The following is a 21,099-nucleotide window of genomic DNA, read 5'->3' on the forward strand; positions in this document are numbered from 1 at the left end:
GAATCACGTACTGTAGGACAATATCTTATACAGTTCCAGATCCTGGCATCCGAACTGGCATGGAACGACGAGGCCCTGTATGCTGCATTCTGGCATGGTTTATCCGAGCGTATTAAAGATGAGTTAGCTACCAGAGACTTACCCTCCAAGTTAGATGAGCTAATCTCACTTTGTACGAAAGTTGACTTACGTTTCAGAGAGAGAGCAACTGAGCGTGGAAGATCATCTGCTCCAAAATCTTCTACTCCTCCTCCTCGCCAACTGTCACCAACTACAGATGAACCCATGCAAATTGGCCGTTCCCGTTTAACTCCTGCTGAGCGCCGAAGACGTCTCTCCGAGTTTCTCTGTCTGTATTGTGCAGCTCCGTCTCACACCATTAATGCCTGTCCCAAACGTCCGGGAAACTCCAAATCCTAGCTCGCCAAGGAGAGGGCCGGCTAGGAGTAATGATCTCCTCTCCATCTCCTCAAGATTGTAACCTCCCAGTCTCGCTTCAAGTTGCTCAACGTTATCAGAACGTCATTGCCCTCCTGGATTCCGGAGCAGCTGGGAACTTTATTACTGAAGCCTATGTTAAACGGTGGTCCCTACCCACCGAGAGACTTCCTTCGTCCTTTTCCTTAACTGCTGTGGATGGCAGTAAAATTTTTGATACAGTTATTTCTCTAAGGACTCTACCAGTTCGTCTGAGAGTGGGAGTTCTTCATTCCGAACTTATTTCATTTTTAGTGATTCCAAGAGCCACACATCCTGTGGTCCTGGGCCTTCCATGGCTCCGTCTTCACAATCCTACAATTGATTGGACGACTACGCAAATCCTGGCATGGGGTTCCTCCTGTACTAAGACATGTTTGTTTAAAGTGTTGCCTGTCTGTTCTTCCTCCCCCAGGTCGTCTGATGTTCCACCTCCTCCATATCAAGATTTCACGGATGTGTTCAGTAAAGCTTCTGCTGATATCCTTCCTCCTCATAGAGAATGGGACTGCCCGATTGATCTCGTTCCAGGGAAGGTTCCACCTCGAGGCCGAACTTATCCGTTGTCTCTCCCCGAGACACATTCTATGGAGGAATACATTAAAGAGAACCTAGCAAAGGGGTTCATTCGACCTTCTTCTTCTCCAGCCGGCGCAGGCTTCTTTTTTGTAAAGAAGAAAGATGGTGGTCTGCGGCCGTGCATCGACTACAGAGGTTTGAACGACATTACCATCAAGAACCGCTATCCTTTACCCCTGATTACTGAGCTCTTTGACAGAGTTAGCGGAGCTACCATCTTTACAAAGCTGGACCTGAGAGGTGCATACAATCTCATCCGGATCCGTGAGGGTGACGAGTGGAAGACCGCATTTAACACCCGTGACGGACATTATGAGTACCTCGTCATGCCCTTCGGATTGAGCAATGCTCCAGCTGTCTTCCAGCATTTCGTCAATGAGATCTTCAGAGACATTCTATACCGTCATGTCGTGGTCTATCTAGATGATATCCTCATTTTTGCCAACGATTTAGAGGAACATCGTTTCTGGGTAAAGGAGGTTCTGTCCCGTCTCCGTGTCAATCATCTCTACTGCAAATTAGAGAAATGCGTCTTTGAAGTCAAGTCCATTCCGTTTCTAGGGTACATTGTGTCCGGTTCCGGACTAGAGATGGATCCTGAGAAACTACAAGCAATCCAGAATTGGCCGGTACCCTTAACCCTCAAAGGGGTCCAGAGGTTCTTAGGGTTCGCCAATTATTACCGAAAGTTTATACGAGACTTTTCCACCATTGTGGCGCCTATTACTGCTTTCACCAAGAAGGGTGCTAACCCGTCCAAGTGGTCTGAAGAAGCCATGCAAGCTTTTCATCTTTTAAAACAGAGGTTCATCTCTGCACCTGTCCTGAAACAGCCTGACATCGACTCTCCTTTCATCTTAGAGGTGGATGCCTCCTCCGTTGGAGTAGGAGCGGTGTTATCTCAGAGGGCTAAAGATGGTCATTTACATCCTTGCAGTTTCTTCTCACGGAAGTTCTCCCCAGCGGAGCGCAACTATGCCATTGGCGACCAGGAGTTGCTAGCCATCAAGCTCGCTCTAGAGGAGTGGAGATATCTGTTGGAGGGAGCTTCTCATTCAATCACCATCCTTACAGACCACAAGAACCTTCTATATCTAAAAGGCGCACAATGTCTCAACCCTCGTCAGGCCAGATGGGCACTTTTCTTTTCCAGGTTCGACTTTAAACTCCAGTTCTGTCCGGGCTCTCAGAATCGCAAGGCCGATGCCCTTTCCCGCTCATGGGAGCAAGAAAATGAGTCAGAGTCTTCAGACAAGCATCCTATTATAAATCCGTTGGCATTCTCCACGGTAGGGATGGACTCTACGCCCCCATCAGGGAAAAGTTTTGTGAAGCCGACACTAAGGAAGAAGCTCATGCATTGGGCCCATGCTTCCCGTTTTGCCGGACATACAGGTATCCAAAAAACCCTGGAGTTTATCTCTAGGTCCTATTGGTGGCCAACTCTGAAAAAGGACGTTTTGGAGTTTATTGCATCTTGCCCAAAGTGTGCTCAACATAAAGTATCCCGCCAGTCGCCTGCGGGGCAACTGGTTCCACTATCTGTTCCCCGTCGACCATGGACCCATTTGTCGATGGATTTTATTACAGATTTGCCCATGTGCAACAAGTTCAATACCATCTGGGTGGTAGTTGACCGGTTCACCAAGATGGCACACTTCATTCCTCTCACCGGTCTTCCGTCAGCTTCCAAGTTGGCTCAAGTATTCATACAAGAGATCTTCCGACTCCACGGTCTTCCAGAAGAAATTATCTCAGATCGAGGAGTTCAATTCACAGCCAAATTCTGGCGAAGTTTATGTCAAGTCCTCCAAGTCAAGTTAAAGTTTTCCACGGCTTACCATCCTCAGACCAATGGTCAAACTGAGAGGGTGAATCAGGACTTGGAGGCCTTCCTCCGCATCTATGTGTCCTCCTCTCAAGATGACTGGGTTCAATTACTTCCCTGGGCCGAGTTCTGTCATAACAACCAGTATCATTCTTCATCTTCCTCAACACCATTCTTCACCAACTTTGGATTCCACCCTAAAGTCCCTGAGTTCCAACCGCTTCCAGCAACTTCTGTTCCCGCAGTGGATATCACCTTGCATCAGTTTGCCAATATCTGGAAGAGCGTACGATCAGCTCTGCTCAAGGCATCGTTCAGGTACAAGAAGTTTGCGGATAAGAAGCGTCGAGCAGTTCCTGCTCTCAAGGTGGGTGATCGGGTATGGTTATCCACGAAGAATTTGAGGTTAAGAGTTCCCAGTATGAAGTTTGCACCTCGCTACATCGGTCCTTTTAAAATTGATCAAGTCATCAATCCTGTTGCTTACAGACTCCAGTTACCTCCCTTCTTAAAAATACCCAGGACATTCCATGTTTCCCTGTTGAAACCGCTAATCTTGAATCGGTTTCATTCCTCACTTCCACCAACTCCGAAAGTCCAAACTCAACGAGGCGTTGAGTATGAAGTGGCCAAGATCCTGGACTCACGTCACCGTTACGGTCAACTTCAGTATCTCATTGACTGGAAGGGCTATGGTCCTGAAGAACGCTCTTGGACCAATGCCTCTGACGTCCATGCTCCTGCCTTGGTCCGAAATTTCCACGCAAAGTTTCCTTTAAAGCCTAAGAAGTGTCCTGGGGCCACTCCTAAAGGGGGGGGTGCTGTCACGATCCGGGTATCTGGACGCCATTACTTACCCTTCAGATGCCTCCTAAGGCGGGCTCAGCGTTCCAGGACCGGATTCCGCTGTTCCTGAGTTTCCACATGCAGAGTGGTCTTTTCATCAGCCGCGGCCTCCGCTGTGCCCGCGTGGTTAAATGTGCATCTATCAGCCTGGCGTCTCCTGTCTCCGGTGGCCGGCGCCGCCATTACTGTTTCCCAGACCACATGGATTACAAACCAAACTTCCCTCCAAGTGTCTGCATGGGCGCAGCCATCTTGGATTCTGTCATCTGATCATTTCCACCAATCTGCTGTCTGTGTTGTTGATTTGCATAATTGCCTAGCCAACCCCTTCCTTGCTGCAGGTATAAGTAAGCTGTACCTGAGCAAGGAAGACGTCAGTGCTTTGGTTGTCAAACCTAGTTCCTGTTTGTCTCTCTTCTATGATTGTCTTCCAGGTTCCAGCTCCTGTCTCAAGACTTCCACCATAGAGACCCGCACCAGCATTCCACCTGCGGTGTAGCCTGACTCTCCAATCCATTGTGGATTCATCTGTTTCCAGCTACAACACTACCTGCTTCCAGCCTCAGCTTCCAGCAGAGTACAGCTTCCCTTAAAGGGCCGGTGTCCTTTCTACACTTTACCACTCTCCACCGGAATTATTATTTCTCCGCTCTCAAGTTCTACATTTCAGTTCACATTTCATCGCTCCCAAAGTTCATTTATTATTTAACTGGTTCCAGCCAGTATCCACTCCGTGCTAACAACAGTCTGGTTCCAGCCAGTATCCACAGCAGCTGTTTTACCTTCAGCAACCCAGCTCTTCCTGGAACACCAGCTGGTACAATCCTGGGTTATCTCCATTGCTACAGCCGGGCCTGGTAAGGACTTTCCATCTAGAAGATCATAAGAACTATCTCACACTACCAGTGCCCTGTGGCTCCTGCCATGCTGTAGTACTCAGGAACTGTATTTATTCTTTGCTGACTTTTGCGTTTTCTTTTATTGCTGCTGTGATGCGGAGTTGTCATAATAAACATCATTGACTTTTATCTAAGTTGTCGTGGTCACGCCTTCGGGCAGTTATTGTTCATGTTACTTACATGTCCAGGGGTCTGATACAACCTCCCAGGTTCCGGTACATCTCAGCCCCTACAACTGAGGCTGCCTCCCGTCAGCTCAGGCCCTCAGTTGTGACACGGTGTCACCAGTGCGTCCACAGCTATCGCCTGAGGGTCTCTTGACCTGGCGCAATACCTCTGTAGCTTTTTGTTGAGGCGGGATGCCATCATGTCCACCTGTGGCAGTTCCCACCGACTTGCAATCTGCGTGAAGACTTCTTGATGAAGTCCCCACTCTCCCGGGTGGAGGTCGTGCCTTATGCTCACCCGGCTTCTGTCTTCCGGCTCTGCGAGGGGGACGGCGGCGCGGCTCTGGGATCGGACGACGAGGGTGAGATCCTGTGTACGATCCCTCTGGAGCTAATGGTGTCTAGTAGCCTAAGAAGCAGGACCTATCTTCAGAGAGTAGGGCTGCTTCTCTCCCCTCTGTCCCACGATGCAGGGAGTCTGTTGCCAGCAGAGCTCCCTGAAAATAAAAAACCTAACAAAATACTTTCTTACAGCAAGCTCAGGAGAGCTCACTGAACAGCACCCAGCTCGTACGGGCACAGATTCAAACTGAGGTCTGGAGGAGGGACATAGAGGGAGGAGCCAGAGCACACCAGAATATAAATTCTTTCTTAAAGTGCCCATGTCTCTTGCGGAGCCCTTACGGAGTCCCCAGCATTCACTAGGACGTTAGAGAAATACACTTATATTTTGCAGAATTTGTTTGTGTATTATACTTTACAAGAGGTTCCATATACTGTAAGTGGCCACGAGAAACTTTATTGAAAATACATGTAGCCGTAGGGATCATTGTGCCTTATAGCCAATGCAGGGAAATGGCACTTAAGTTCCCATTTGAATGTATGTATCCGTGATTATTTCCCCCCCCCAAGAATTTAACAACTGCATAATGGGGTTAATGTGCAATCAGGGAGATTGCGGGACTATTCAGGGAGTTTGATTCTATTTCAGGGAGTCTCCTGCAGAATGAGGGAGGGTAGGTAAGTATGATTAAACCTGATTACAAAGGGTGCGATAACGAGGATCACTTTAGAAAGGAGACTGGGTGTGATATATATCATTTGAACACCACCTATATATTGCTATATTTTTCTGAACTAGGTCACTGGATATATCATTTAGTTCAACTGGGACTTACAACATAACGTATCTAGAGGAATTCAGTAGTTATGGTGGTTGCTTAGCAACCTTTACATGCAGTTATTATATGTATATATTATTTTATTAACTGTTCTTATGATGTATAGTAAGTAGTATTATTTGCTATGTGCGCTACGTATATTGGGGGTAATTCCAAGTTGATCGCAGCAGGAAATTTTTTAGCAGTTGGGCAAAACCATGTGCACTGCAGGGGGGGCAGATATAACATTTGCAGAGAGAGTTAGATTTGGGTGGGTTATTTTGTTTCTGTGCAGGGTAAATACTGGCTGCTTTATTTTTACACTGCAATTTAGATTGCAGATTGAACTCACCACACCCAAATCTCTCTCTCTCTGCACATGTTATATCTGCCTCCCCTGCAGTGCACACGGTTTTGCCCAACTGCTAAAAAATTTCCTGCTGCGACCAACTTGGAATTACCCCCATTGTACTTTTATTTGCTGGGCACTGTGTTTGTTTAAGTTTTTGTACGGTTACTCCGCCCACAAAACCGCCCATTGCCCCCGTCCATTGGCTGACGTACACTAGGTCCTTCCGGCGAAGGCATCATAGACGCTACCGTTTTGGTACGTCTCATCATGCTGTACCTCACTTCCTGCACAACGGAACCTGAGTGCTGTACTCCGGTTAATTGTCCCTGTACCTTTGGTTCCGATTGGCGGAAGTGATGTATTCCCCGCTAAGTAGTCTGGGATGTAGGCAATCTCTATGGACGCCGGAGACATCCTCCGGACTCCGCTGACACTGGGCATGGTGGACAGGTAAGTTTGTTTTGGAGCCAGTCTGATCTGTTATATAGCCAGTAATGTGTATGGATAGATAGCATTTTTGACCCGCTGGAGTTTGTTTTTGCTGTCTCTTCCCCCACCTTACTCTCTCTTTCTATCTCTCTCTCTTCTATCCTCCCCCTATCTGTCTCTCTTTCCCTTCCCCATCTCTCCAACCAAGGTCTCTACAACAGCCCATAAGTCCTGCACTGTAGTACAGGGAAGGCATGCTGGGCCATATAGTGCACAGTGCATGATGAGAGATATTGACCCCTGACTGCCAGGAAATATATTTTGCTAGTGACAGCTGCATCCAGGACACTTACCTGCCTATGTGGCTGCTGCTATTTTAAACCGTTTTCCATCAGACCCATCCCAGTCTTTGGCCGCAGCTGTTACCTGTTCTGGTGAGCTGCCTCTTCCTCCCTATAGCTGCTGGTGTCTCACTGACCCACAGCCTCCTACATTGAACACACACACGTCCAGTGGCGTAGGGGAGGACCATCTGGTGGTGCTAGGTTCAGCAGCAAGAAAGACACTAAGTTGTGAGAAATAGATGAAGGTGTATCAAGGAACCTACATGGACTTGAATTATTTGCAAATCCACCAAATGCTGGAATACATTGAGCTGTAGTCCCCACTAAGTGGACAGAAGAGTAAAGAGTATGGAACAGCAGCCGTGATTACTTATCAAAGTGTCAGAAAGACTTTATTTTTAAATACAGGATTGTGTTACTGTTAATATTTTTGCTGCTGTTTTATGTGTGTGTTTATACAATTAAAGGGTCTTCACCCACTATTTGCCAACATAATTTAAATAACCCATGTCAAGGTAGAAGGTCATAGGTGATGCATATGACTTTAACGCATCAGATTCACAGCTATAAGTTCAACTTATCTGTAAATCATATAGGTTTTCTTAAGTCACCTCACTATGGGTGGTATGTATCAAGCATCTAATTTTGGTTGCCATGGATTCTGCCACTGATCACATGCATAGTGGTGTTAACACCAGTATGCATGTATTATTACTGTTATCCTTTATATAGCGCAATAGGGGATCTGCAGCACCCAGTTACAGAGTACATAGACAAGCAAAACAAGAAAACAGTGAGTTACAGTTCAAAACAATGTAGAACAAGTACAGGGTATATAAACATATCTGCATCAGCAGACCACACTAAAATAAATGAGGGTGGCAGAAAACCAAGGCTTTTGGTGCCTTCGAAGGGTGTATGGAGTAGAACATGGTTTAAGTAAGAGAAGTTAAAGTACATGAGGGTAGAGGGCCCTGCTCATGAGAGCTTACATTCTACAGGGGAGGGGCAGACAGGCAGGTGACACATACGGTGTAGACAGTGAGAGTAGAACAGAGGGTTACGATGAGAATTAGCTGGTTCTTGAGAGCCCGTTTAAAGTTTTGTGGAGAGTCTGATAGGGAGAGTTAAGGCCCATATAGACGGGCCGATTCAGGAAGAGATGTGTGCTGAGCGAACCGCTCAGCACACATCTCTCCCGCCGCTCAGCACAGCGCGATCTGTGCTGAGCGTGCGGGGGGATACGGGGGGCCGCTCACTTCACCCAGCGGGTGAAGTGAGCGACCCGCTAGATTGGTCTCCCTGCAGGCCGATCTAGCGATGTGCGGGGCCGTGCATCGCTATCGCTGAGGGGGCTACACACGGAGCGATCATGCTGATATTCTAAGCAATCTAGTCAGATTGCTTGGAATATCGCTCCGTGAGTACCCCCCTTTAGAGAATTCCAGAGATAAGGAGCAGCACATGAAAAATCTTGGAGGTAAGAGTGGGAGGAAGTAATCAGTAGGCAGTAGAGGTGGGAGTGTAAATGAATATAAGGTCAGAGATGTAAATTGGAGATGACTTTGCTAGTGTGTGAAGCTTGAATGGATTCTTAGAGGGAAGGTGAGCCAGTGAAGGGCTTGTAAGAGAGAGGAGGTGGATATAGGGGGTAATTCAGAGTTGATCGCAGCAGCAAATTTGTTAGCAGTTGGGAAAAACCATGTGCACTGCAGGTGTGGCAGAAAATAACATTTGCAGAGAGAGTTAGATTTGGGTGGGTTATTTTGTTTCTGTGCAGGGTAAATACTGGCTACTTTATTTCTCTTACGTCCTAGTGGATACTGGGGTCTTGTACTTTAGTACCATGGGGTATAGATCGGGTCCACTGGAGCCTGGCACTTTACAACTTTTAGTGTGTGTATGTGTGTGCTGGCTCCTCCCCTCTATGCCCCTCTTACCAGACTCAGTTTAGAAAAATGTGCCTAAGGAGACGGGTGCACTTATCTGGAGCTCCAGAGATTTTTCTTTAAATTGAATTTAGTTTCTTATTTTCAGGTAGCTCTGCTTGGCAAACAGACTACCTGCTTCATGGGACTTACAGGGGGGACTGAACCAACCTCCTGAGGGTTAATGGTTCATAACCCCAGCTGACCGGACACTGAGCTCCTGAGGTACTGATCACACATCGTTAGTATGTGTGCCCACGACAGGAGCTAGCCGGCACCCTCTAACAGATACCGAAGACCCAGGTGCGGTCAGTGGTTAGCGGGTCCCCGGTGCAGTTTGGCGGCAGGTCACGCGGCGGTTATGGTCCCGGAGCTGCAGTGCCCGCCGTGGACGAACTCGTTCTGGGCTATTGCCCCACAGTGCTCACTGTCTCAAGGCTTTGTGTGTACTGTTAGAGATGCATCTACTTTGTGTTTCTTGTTAAACGTGGCCAGTATAAACTGTAGGTGCTGCTTGCCATTACAAGGGGCGGGGCTTCCCGGAGCGGGACCAGCGGCAGGAAGGTGCCATTTCCTGCTTCTGCGGATCTGACAGGCTGCATGCACGCTGCTCCTCCAGGACCCATGCTGTCACAGACTGTACAACTGGTACCAGGGGGGAGCACGCCAGCGGTAGCGCCGCTGCACTGTTATCAGGTAATACACATACTTTAACACATTGTGCTGCAGTGTTCTGTGTGTTGGTCTCCGATCCTCAGTGTCACTTCAGGGGCTCTCTAGGGTATGTGTGGAGGTGTTGGGTCAGTGGGCTGCGCTGTATTACTGTTGTGAAGGATGTCTGTGGACATGGTTATGTGTGCTGCTTGTAACTCTACTCCATCTTCTGCGGGGTCACTTGTGTGAGCAATGTTCCTGATATCCACAGGGACACAGTTCACAAGCACCTGACTGGTTGGATAGCTTTAAAAGCATGATTCAGAATTAGCTGCAGCTAAAGAGAGAAACAGGTGTTAAAACAGTCAATTGATTGTGTGGTTAAAGCAGCAGATACCAAGAAGGCTTCTCAGCCCTCTCTAGTGGCTTCACATAAGCTCTCACTGCCACAGGTTCTCCATTCTGATTCTGATCAGTCAGACGTGGATGACGATGATGTGGACAAGGACAGCTCTCTGTTCCCTGGGGTGGAGGCTCTCATTTTTGCTGTAAGAGAGTTCCTCCACATACCGTCAGGAGGCAGAACCAGATGAAGAGTTATACTTTAATGTTAGACCCAAGAGTTCAGCTACCTTTCCTGTGTCAAGAGTTTAACTCCCTGGCCAGGGAGGCTTGGTTAAACCCTGATAAATTATTTCTCTTACGTCCTAGAGGATGCTGGGGACTCCGTAAGGACCATGGGGATAGACGGGCTCCGCAGGAGACATGGGCACTAAGAAAGAACTTTAGGTATTGGTGTGCACTGGCTCCTCCCTCCATGCCTCTCCTCCAGACTTCAGTTTATTACTGTGCCCAGAGGAGACTGGGTGCATTACAGGGAGCTCTCCTGAGTTTCCTGAAAAGAAAGTATTTTGTTAGGTTTTTTATTTTCAGGGAGCCTGCTGGCAACAGACTCCCTGCAGTGAGGGACTGAGGAGAGAGAAACAGACCTACTTTAATGTCAGGCTCTGTTTCTTAGGCTACTGGACACCATTAGCTCCAGAGGGAACGGAACGCAGGTCTCACCCCGCAGTTCGTCTCAGAGTCACGCCGCCGTCCTCCTCGCAGAGCCAGAAGATAGAAGCCGGGTGAGTATGTGAAGAAAGAAGACTTCAGAGGTGGCAGAAGACTTCAGATCTTCACTGAGGTAACGCACAGCGGTAATGCTGTGCGCCATTGCTCCCACTCAACACACACACACGGCAGTCACTGTAAGGGTGCAGGGCGCAGGGGGGGGCGCCCTGGGCAGCAATAAGCATATATACAGGCTGGGCACTGTATATAAAAGAGATCCCCCGCCAGTTTTTGAATATTTCAGCGGGACCGAAGCCCGCCGCTGAGGGGGCGTAGCTTGTTCCTCAGCACTCGCCAGCGCCATTTTCTCCACAGCACACCACTGAGAGGAAGCTCCCCGGACTCTCCCCTGCTTACCACGGTGAAAGAGGGGTTTAAGAAAGGGGGGGGGGCACATAATTTGGCGCAAATAGATAATTACAGCGCTACCTGGGTAAACATATAGTGTGTTTTTTCCTGGGTCATTAGCGCTGGGTGTGTGCTGGCATACTCTCTCTCTGTCTCTCCAAAGGGCCTTGTGGGGGAACTGTCCTCCGATAAGAGGTTTCCCTGAGTGTGTGGTGTGTTGGTACGCATGTGTCGGCATGTCTGAGGTAGGCTTTCCTAGCGAGGAGGTGGAGCAAATGAATGTGGTGTCTCCGTCGGCAACACCGACACCTGACTGGGTGGATATGTGGAATGTTTTAAGTGCTAATGTGAATTTATTGCACAAAAGGTTGGACAAAGCTGAGTCCAGGAATTATGCAGAGAGTCAGGCCCTGCCTGCCCCTATGTCGCAGGGACCCTTGGGGTCTCAAAAGTGCCCACTATCCCAAATAGTAGACACTAATACCGACACGGATTCTGACTCCAGTGTCAACTACGATGATGCAAAGTTACAGCCAAAATTGGCAAAAAGTATTCAATATATGATTATTGCAATAAAGGATGTTTTGCATATCACAGGGGAACCCCCTGTCCCTGACACGAGGGTACACATGTATAAGGAAAAGAAACCTGAGGTAACCTTTACCCCTTCTCATGAGCTGAACGAGTTATTTGAAAAGGTGTGGGAATCTCCAGACAAGAAACTGCAGATTCCCAAAAGGATTCTTATGGCGTATCCTTTCCCGGCTAAGGAAAGGATACAGTGGGAATCCTCCCCAAGGGTGTACAAAGCGTTGACACGCTTATCCAAAAAGGTAGCACTGCCATTCCAAGATACGGCTACCCTCAGGAATCCTGCTGATCGCAAGCAGGAGGCTACCTTAAAGTCCATTTACACACAATCTGGTACCTTACTCAGACCGGCGATAGCGTCGGCTTGGGTTTGTAGCGCTGTAGCAGCGTGGACAGATACCTTACCGGTGGAAATGGATACCCTGAATAAGGATACCATTTTATTGACCCTGGGTCATATTAAAGATGCTGTCTTATATATGAGGGATGCTCAAAGAGACATTGGCCTACTGGGTTCTAGAGTCAACGCCATGTCGATTTCTGCTAGACGAGTCCTATGGACCCGGCAATGGACAGGTGATGCCGACTCAGAGGCATATGGGAGGTTTTACCTTACAAGGGTGAGGAATTGTTTGGGGAAGGTCTCTCGGACCTGGTCTCCACAGCTACGGCAGGTAAATAAAAATTTTTGCCTATTATTTCCTCACAGCCTAAGAAAGCGCCACATTATCAAATGCAGTCCTTTCGGTCAAATAAAAACAAAAGAGTACGAGGGTCGTCCTTTCTTGCCAGAGGTAAGGGCAGAGGAAAAAAAGCTGCCAACCACAGCTAGTTCCCAGGAGCAGAAGTCCTCCCCGGCCTCTACAAAATCCATTGCATGACGCTGGGGCTCCGCTGAGGGAGTCCGACCCAGTGGGGGCACGTCTTCGACTTTTCAGCCACATAGGGGTTCACTCACAGGTGGATCCCTGGGCACTAGAAATTGTTTCCGAGGGTTACAAGCTCGAATTCGAAGAGGTGCCTCCTCGCCGGTTTTTCAAATCGGCCCTACCAGCTTCTCCCCCAGAAAGGGGGAGAGTTTTAAATGCAATTCACAAACAGGTGGTGGTCAAAGTTCCCCTGCTTCAACAAGGGAGGGGGTATTACTCAACCCTATTTGTAGTCCCGAAACCGGACGGTTCGGTCAGACCCATTTTAAATTTAAAATCCTTGAACCTATACTTGAAAAGGTTCAAGTTCAAGATGGAATCGCTCAGAGCGGTCATCGCCAGCTTAGAAGGGGGGGATTTTATGGTATCCCTGGACATAAAGGATGCATACCTTCATGTTCCCATATATCCACCTCATCAGGCGTACCTGAGATTTGCGGTACAGGATTGTCATTACCAATTTCAGACGTTGCCGTTTGGGCTTTCCATGGCACCGAGGATTTTCACCAAGGTAATGATGGTGCTCCTGCGCAAGCAGGGTGTCACAATTATCCCGTACTTGGACGATCTCCTCATAAAAGCGAGGTCAGGAGAGCAGTTGTTTAACAGCGTGTCACTTTCACTGAAGGTGTTACAACAACACGGCTGGATTCTCAATATCCCGAAGTCACAGTTAGTTCCTACGACTCGTTTGACCTTCTTAGGCATGATTCTGGATACGGACCAGAAAAGGGTTTATCTTCCGATAGAAAAGGCCCAGGAACTCATGACTCTGGTCAGGGACCTATTGAAGCCAAAACAGGTGTCAGTGCATCACTGCACTCGAGTCCTGGGAAAGATGGTGGCATCTTACGAGGCCATTCCCTTTGGCAGGTTCCATGCGAGGACCTTCCAATGGGACCTACTGGACAAGTGGTCCGGGTCACATCTACAGATTCATCAGTTGATCACCCTGTCCCCCAGGGCAAGGGTGTCTCTCCTGTGGTGGCTACAGAGTGCTCACCTTCTAGAGGGTCGCAGGTTCGCCATTCAGGACTGGATTCTGGTAACCACGGACGCGAGCCTCCGAGGTTGGGGAGGAGTCACACGGGGAAGAAACTTCCAAGGTCTTTGGTCAAGCCAGGAGACTTGTCTTCACATCAACGTCCTGGAGCTGAGGGCCATATACAACGCCCTTCGTCAAGCGGAGACTTGGCTTCGCGACCTACCGGTTCTGATTCAGTCAGACAACATCACCGCAGTGGCTCATGTAAACCGCCAAGGCGGCACAAGGAGCAGAGTGGCAATGGCGGAAGCCACCAGGATTCTTCGCTGGGCGGAAAATCATGTAAGCGCACTGTCAGCAGTGTTCATTTCGGGAGTGGACAACTGGGAAGTATACTTCCTCAGCAGACACGATCTACATCCAGGAGAGTGGCGACTTCATCAGGAAGTCTTCGCACAGATTGCAAGTCAGTGGGGACTGCCCCAGATAGACATGATGGCGTCCCGCCTCAACAAAAAACTACAGAGGTATTGCGCCAGGTCAAGAGACCCTCAGGCGGTGGCAGTGGACGCCCTCGTGACACCGTGGGTGTTCCAGTCGGTCTATGTGTTTCCTCCTCTTCCTCTCATCCCCAAGGTGTTGAGAATAATAAGAGAAAGAGGAGTACAGACAATTCTCATTGTTCCGGATTGGCCACGAAGGGCCTGGTATCTGGATCTGCAGGAAATGCTCACAGAAGATCCGTGGCCTCTTCCTCTAAGACAGGACCTGTTACAACAGGGGCCCTGTCTGTTCCAAGACTTACCGCGGCTGCGTTTGACGGCATGGCGGTTGAACGCCGGATCCTAGCGGAAAAGGACATTCCGGATGAGGTCATTCCTGCTCTGATAAAGGCTAGGAAGGACGTGACAGCAAAACATTATCACCGTATATGGCGGAAGTATGTTTCTCGGTGTGAGGCCAGGAATGCTCCTACGGAAGAATTCCTTCTGGGCCGTTTCCTTCACTTCCTACAGACTGGAGTGAATTTGGGCCTAAAATTAGGCTCCATTAAGGTTCAGATTTTGGCCCTATCCATTTTCTTTCAGAAGGAATTGGCTTCTCTCCCAGAAGTACAGACTTTTGTGAAGGGTGTGCTGCATATTCAGCCTCCTTTTGTACCTCCAGTGGCACCTTGGGACCTGAACGTGGTGTTGAGTTTCCTTAAGTATCACTGGTTTGAACCGTTTAAAACGGTGAAGTTAAAATATCTCACTTGGAAAGTGGTCATGTTAGCCTTGGCTTCGGCTAGGCGAGTGTCTGAGTTGGCGGCTTTTAAAGCCCCTATTTAGTTTTCTCTAACGTCCTAGTGGATGCTGGGGACTCCGTCAGGACTATGGGGATTAGCGGCTCCGCAGGAGACAGGGCACAAAAATAAAGCTTTAGGATCAGGTGGTGTGCACTGGCTCCTCCCCCTATGACCCTCCTCCAAGCCTCAGTTAGGTTTTTGTGCCCGTCCGAGCAGGGTGCAAACTAGGTGGCTCTCCTAAAGAGCTGCTTAGAAAAAGTTTTTAGGTTTTTTATTTTCAGTGAGTCCTGCTGGTAACAGGCTCACTGCATCGAGGGACTTAGGGGAGAGAAGTGAACTCACCTGCGTGCAGGATGGATTGGCTTCTTAGGCTACTGAACACCATTAGCTCCAGAGGGAGTCGGAACACAGGTCTCACCCTGGGGTTCGTCCCGGAGCCGCGCCGCCGACCCCCCTTGCAGATGCCGAAGATGGAAGAGGTCCAGAAACAGGCGGCAGAAGACTCTTCAGTCTTCCTGAGGTAGCGCACAGCACTGCAGCTGTGCGCCATTGTTGTCAGCACACTTCACACAGCGGTCACGGAGGGTGCAGGGCGTTGGGGGGGCGCCCTGGGCAGCAATATATAATACCTTTTTATGGCTAAAAATACATCACATATAGCCCTTTGAGGCTATATGGATGTATTTAACACCTGCCAGATCTCACAGATTCCGGAGAAGAGCCCGCCGAAATAGGGGGCGGGGCTTATTCTCCTCAGCACACAGCGCCATTTTCCTGCTCAGCTCCGCTGTGAGGAAGGCTCCCAGGACTCTCCCCTGCACTGCACTACAGAAACAGGGTAAAACAGAGAGGGGGGGCACTTTTTTTGGCGATATTAATATATTTAAGCTGCTATAAGGATACAACACTTATATAGGGTTGTTCCCATATATATTATAGCGCTTGGGTGTGTGCTGGCAAACTCTCCCTCTGTCTCCCCAAAGGGCTAGTGGGGTCCTGTCTTCAATAGAGCATTCCCTGTGTGTCTGCTGTGTGTCGGTACGTGTGTGTCGACATGTATGAGGACGATGTTGGTGTGGAGGCAGAGCAATTGCCGGTAATGGTGATGTCACCCCCTAGGGAGTCGACACCGGAATGGATGGCTTTGTTTATGGAATTACGTGATAATGTCAGCACATTACAAAAATCAGTTGACGACATGAGATGGCCGTCAAACCAGTTGGTACCTGCCCAGGCGTCTCGGACACCGTCAGGGGCTGTAAAACGCCCTTTACCTCAGTCGGTCGATACAGACCCAGACACGGACACTGAATCTAGTGTCGACGGTGAAGAAACAAACGTATTTTCCAGTAGGGCCACACGTTATATGATCACGGCAATGAAGGAGACTTTGCATATCTCTGATACTACAAGTACCACAAAAAGGGGTATTATGTGGGGGGTGAAAAAACTACCTGTAGTTTTTCCTGAATCAGAGGAATTGAATGATGTATGTGATGAAGCGTGGGTTAACCCAGATAGAAAAGGGCTAATTTCTAAAAAGTTATTGGCATTATACCCTTTCCCGCCAGAGGTTAGGGCGCGCTGGGAAACACCCCCTAAGGTGGATAAGGCGCTCACACGCTTATCAAAACAAGTGGCGTTACCGTCTCCTGATACGGCCGCCCTCAAGGATCCAGCTGATAGGAGGCTGGAAACTACTCTAAAAAGTATATACACACATACTGGTGTTATACTGCGACCAGCCATCGCCTCAGCCTGGATGTGCAGTGCTGGAGTGGTCTGGTCGGATTCCCTGACTGAAAATATTGATACCCTGGATAGGGACAGTATTTTACAGACTTTAGAGCAATTAAAGGATGCTTTTCTTTATATGCGAGATGCTCAGAGGGATATTTGCACTCTGGCATCGAGAGTAAGTGCGATGTCCATATCTGCCAGAAGAAGTTTATGGACACGACAGTGGTCAGGTGATGCGGATTCCAAACGGCATATGGAAGTATTGCCGTATAAAGGGGAGGAATTATTTGGCGTCGGTCTATCGGATTTGGTGGCCACGGCAACTGCCGGGAAATCCACCTTTTTACCTCAGACCCCCTCCCAACAGAAAAAGACACCGTCTTTTCAACCGCAGTCCTTTCGGTCCTATAAGAACAAGCGGGCAAAAGGACAGTCATATCTGCCCCGAGGCAGAGGAAAGGGTAAGAGAGGGCAGCAAGCAGCCCCTTCCCAGGAACAGAAGCCCTCCGCGGGTTCTGCAAAGCCCTCAGCATGACGCTGGGGCTTTACAAGCGGACTCAGGAGCGGTGGGGGGTCGACTCAAGAATTTCAGCGCGCAGTGGGCTTGCTCACAGGTGGACCCCTGGATCCTGCAGGTAGTATCTCAGGGTTACAGGTTGGAATTCGAGAAGTCTCCCCCTCGCCGGTTCCTAAAGTCTGCTTTGCCAACGTCTCCCTCAGACAGGGCGACGGTATTGGAAGCCATTCACAAGCTGTTTTCTCAGCAGGTGATAGTCAAGGTACCCCTCCTACAACAGGGAAAGGGGTATTACTCCACGCTATTTGTGGTACCGAAGCCGGACGGCTCGGTAAGACCTATTCTAAATCTGAAATCTTTGAACCTGTACATACAAAAATTCAAGTTCAAGATGGAATCACTCAGAGCAGTGATAGCGAATCTGGAAGAAGGGGACTTTATGGTGTCCCTGGACATAAAAGATGCTTACCTGCATGTCCCAATTTGCCCTTCACATCAAGGGTACCTCAGGTTCGTGGTGCAAAACTGTCATTAGTTTCAGACGCTGCCGTTTGGATTGTCCACGGCACCTCGGGTCTTTACCAAGGTAATGGCCGAAATGATGATTCTTCTGCGAAGAAGAGGCGTATTAATTATCCCTTACTTGGACGATCTCCTGATAAGGGCAAGGTCCAGAGAACAGCTGGAGGACGGAGTAGCACTAACCCAAGTAGTGCTGCAACAACACGGGTGGGTTCTGAATTTCCCAAAATCTCAGTTGACCCCGACAACACGTCTGCTGTTTCCTGGGAATGATTCTGGACACGGTTCAGAAAAAGGTGTTTCTTCCGGAGGAGAAAGCCAAGGAGTTATCCGAACTTGTCAGGAACCTCCTAAAACCAGGAAAAGTGTCTGTGCATCAATGCACAAGAGTCCTGGGAAAGATGGTGGCTTCTTACGAAGCAATCCCATTCGGCAGATTCCACGCACTTTTCAGTGGGATCTGCTGGACAAATGGTCCGGATCGCATCTGCAGATGCATCAGCGGATAACCTTATCGCCACGGACAAGGGTGTCTCTTCTGTGGTGGTTGCAGAGTGCTCATCTGTTAGAAGGCCGCAGATTCGGCATACAGGACTTGGTCCTGGTGACCACGGATGCCAGTCTGAGAGGCTGGGGAGCGGTCACACAGGGAAGAAACTTCCAGGGAGTATGGTCAAGCCTGGAGATGTCTCTTCACATAAATATACTGGAGCTAAGAGCGATTTACAATGCTCTAAGCCTGGCAAAACCCCTGCTTCAGGGTCAGCCGGTGTTGATCCAGTCGGACAACATCACGGCAGTCGCCCACGTAAACAGACAGGGCGGCACAAGAAGCAGGAGAGCAATGGCAGAAGCTGCAAGGATTCTTCGCTGGGCGGAAGATCATGTGATGGCACTGTCAGCAGTGTTCATTCCGGGAGTGGACAACTGGGAAGCAGACTTCCTCAGCAGACACGATCTACACCCGGGAGAGTGGGGACTTCATCCAGAAGTCTTCCACATGATTGTGAACCGTTGGGAAAAACCAAAGGTGGATATGATGGCGTCTCGCCTCAACAAAAAACTGGACAGGTATTGCGCCAGGTCAAGAGACCCTCAGGCAATAGCTGTGGACACTCTGGTAACACCGTGGGTGTTCCAGTCAGTGTATGTGTTTCCTCCTCTGCCTCTCATACCCAAAGTACTGAGAATTATACGGCAAAGGGGAGTAAGAACGATACTCGTGGCTCCGGATTGGCCAAGAAGAACTTGGTACCCGGAACTTCAGGAGATGCTCACGGAAAATCTGTGGCCTCTACCTCTAAGACGGGACCTGATTCAGCAGGGACCGTGTCTATTCCAAGACTTACCGCGGCTGCGTTTGACGGCGTGGCGGTTGAACGCCGAATTCTAAGGGAAAAAGGCATTCCAGAAGAGGTCATTCCTACACTGGTTAAAGCCAGGAAGGAGGTGACTGCACAACATTATCACCGCATTTGGAGAAAATATGTTGCGTGGTGTGAGGCCAGGAAGGCCCCCACGGAGGAATTTCAATTGGGTCGATTCCTACATTTCCTGCAAACAGGATTGTCTATGGGCCTCAAGTTGGGGTCCATTAAGGTTCAAATTTCGGCCCTGTCGATTTTCTTCCAGAAAGAATTGGCTTCAGTTCCTGAAGTCCAGACTTTTGTAAAAGGAGTACTACATATACAGCCCCCGGTTGTGCCCCCAGTGGCTCCGTGGGACCTTAATGTAGTTTTGGATTTTCTCAAATCCCATTGGTTTGAGCCACTCAAATCGGTGGATTTGAAATATCTTACATGGAAAGTAACCATGCTACTGGCCCTGGCTTCAGCCAGGAGAGTGTCAGAATTGGCGGCTTTATCGTATAAAAGCCCATATCTGATTTTCCATTCGGACAGGGCAGAACTGCGGACGCGTCCTCATTTTCTGCCTAAGGTGGTGTCAGCGTTTCACCTGAACCAGCCTATTGTGGTGCCTGCGGCTACTAGCGATTTTGGAGGATTCCAAGTTGCTGGACGTTGTCAGGGCATTGAAAATATATATTTCAAGGACGGCTGGAGTCAGAAAATCTGACTCGCTGTTTATACTGTATGCACCCAACAAGCTGGGTGCTCCTGCTTCTAAGCAGACGATTGCTCGTTGGATTTGTAGCACAATTCAACTTGCACATTCTGTGGCAGGCCTGCCACAGCCTAAATCTGTCAAGGCCCATTCCACAAGGAAGGTGGGCTTATCTTGGGCGGCTGCCCGAGGGGTCTCGGCATTACAACTCTGCCGAGCTGCTACGTGGTCGGGGGAGAACACGTTTGTAAAATTCTACAAATTTGATACCCTGGCTAAAGAGGACCTGGAGTTCTCTCATTCGGTGCTGCAGAGTCATCCGCACTCTCCCGCCCGTTTGGGAGCTTTGGTATAATCCCCATGGTCCTGACGGAGTCCCCAGCATCCACTAGGACGTTAGAGAAAATAAGATTTTACTTACCGATAAATCTATTTCTCGTAGTCCGTAGTGGATGCTGGGCGCCCATCCCAAGTGCGGATTGTCTGCAATACTTATACATAGTTATTGTTACAAAAAAATCGGGTTGTTCTTGTTGTGAGCCGTCTGTTCAGAGGCTCCTACGTTGTCATACTGTTAACTGGGTTCAGATCACAAGTTATACGGTGTGATTGGTGTGGCTGGTATGAGTCTTACCCGGGATTCAAAATCCTTCCTTATTGTGTACGCTCGTCCGGGCACAGTATCCTAACTGAGGCTTGGAGGAGGGTCATAGGGGGAGGAGCCAGTGCACACCACCTGATCCTAAAGCTTTATTTTTGTGCCCTGTCTCCTGCGGAGCCGCTAATCCCCATGGTCCTGACGGAGTCCCCAGCATCCACTACGGACTACGAGAAATAGATTTATCGGTACGTAAACTTATTTTCCATATGGATAGAGCGGAATTGCGGACCAGTCCTCAATTCTTGCCAAAGGTGGTTTAGTCTTTTCATATGAACCAACCTATTGTGGTGCCTGTGCCTACGCGAGACTTGGAGGATTCCGAGTCCCTTGATGTGGTCAGGGCTTTGAAAATTTACGTGGCCAGGACGGCTAGAGTCAGGAAAACAGAAGCACTGTTTATCCTGTATGCAGCCGACAAGGTTGGCGCTCCTGCTTCCAAGCAGACTATTGCTCGCTGGATCTGTAACAAGATTCAGCAGGCTCATTCTACGGCTGGATTGCCGTTACCAAAATCAATAAAGGCCCATTCCACCAGGAATGTGGGCTCTTCTTGGGCTGCTGCCCGAGGGGTCTCGGCATTACAGCTGTGCCGTGCTGCTACTTGGTTGGGTTCAAACACTTTTGCAAAATTCTACAAGTTTGATACCCTGGCTGAGGAGGACCTCATGTTTGCTCAAT

At 49.0% G+C, this 21,099-nt stretch overlaps 1 protein-coding gene across 4 annotated transcripts in view; it reads left to right on the forward strand.

The window, feature by feature from the left end:
• The first annotated feature begins 6,540 nt into the window (after positions 1-6,540).
• Positions 6,541-21,099, forward strand: part of APC (APC regulator of WNT signaling pathway) — a 360,826-nt gene continuing 346,267 nt past the window's right edge. For 2 of the 4 annotated variants that reach the window (XR_010248728.1, XM_063964129.1), the window contains exon 1: positions 6,541-6,758. The gene's annotated coding sequence lies outside the window, so the exon portion shown is untranslated. The remainder of the gene's footprint in view (positions 6,759-21,099) is intronic. The other 2 variants (XM_063964126.1, XM_063964128.1) reach the window with 1 other exon arrangement.

Source organism: Pseudophryne corroboree, chromosome 1 (genome assembly GCF_028390025.1).
Source record: "Pseudophryne corroboree isolate aPseCor3 chromosome 1, aPseCor3.hap2, whole genome shotgun sequence".
Taxonomy (NCBI): Eukaryota; Metazoa; Chordata; class Amphibia; order Anura; family Myobatrachidae; genus Pseudophryne; species Pseudophryne corroboree.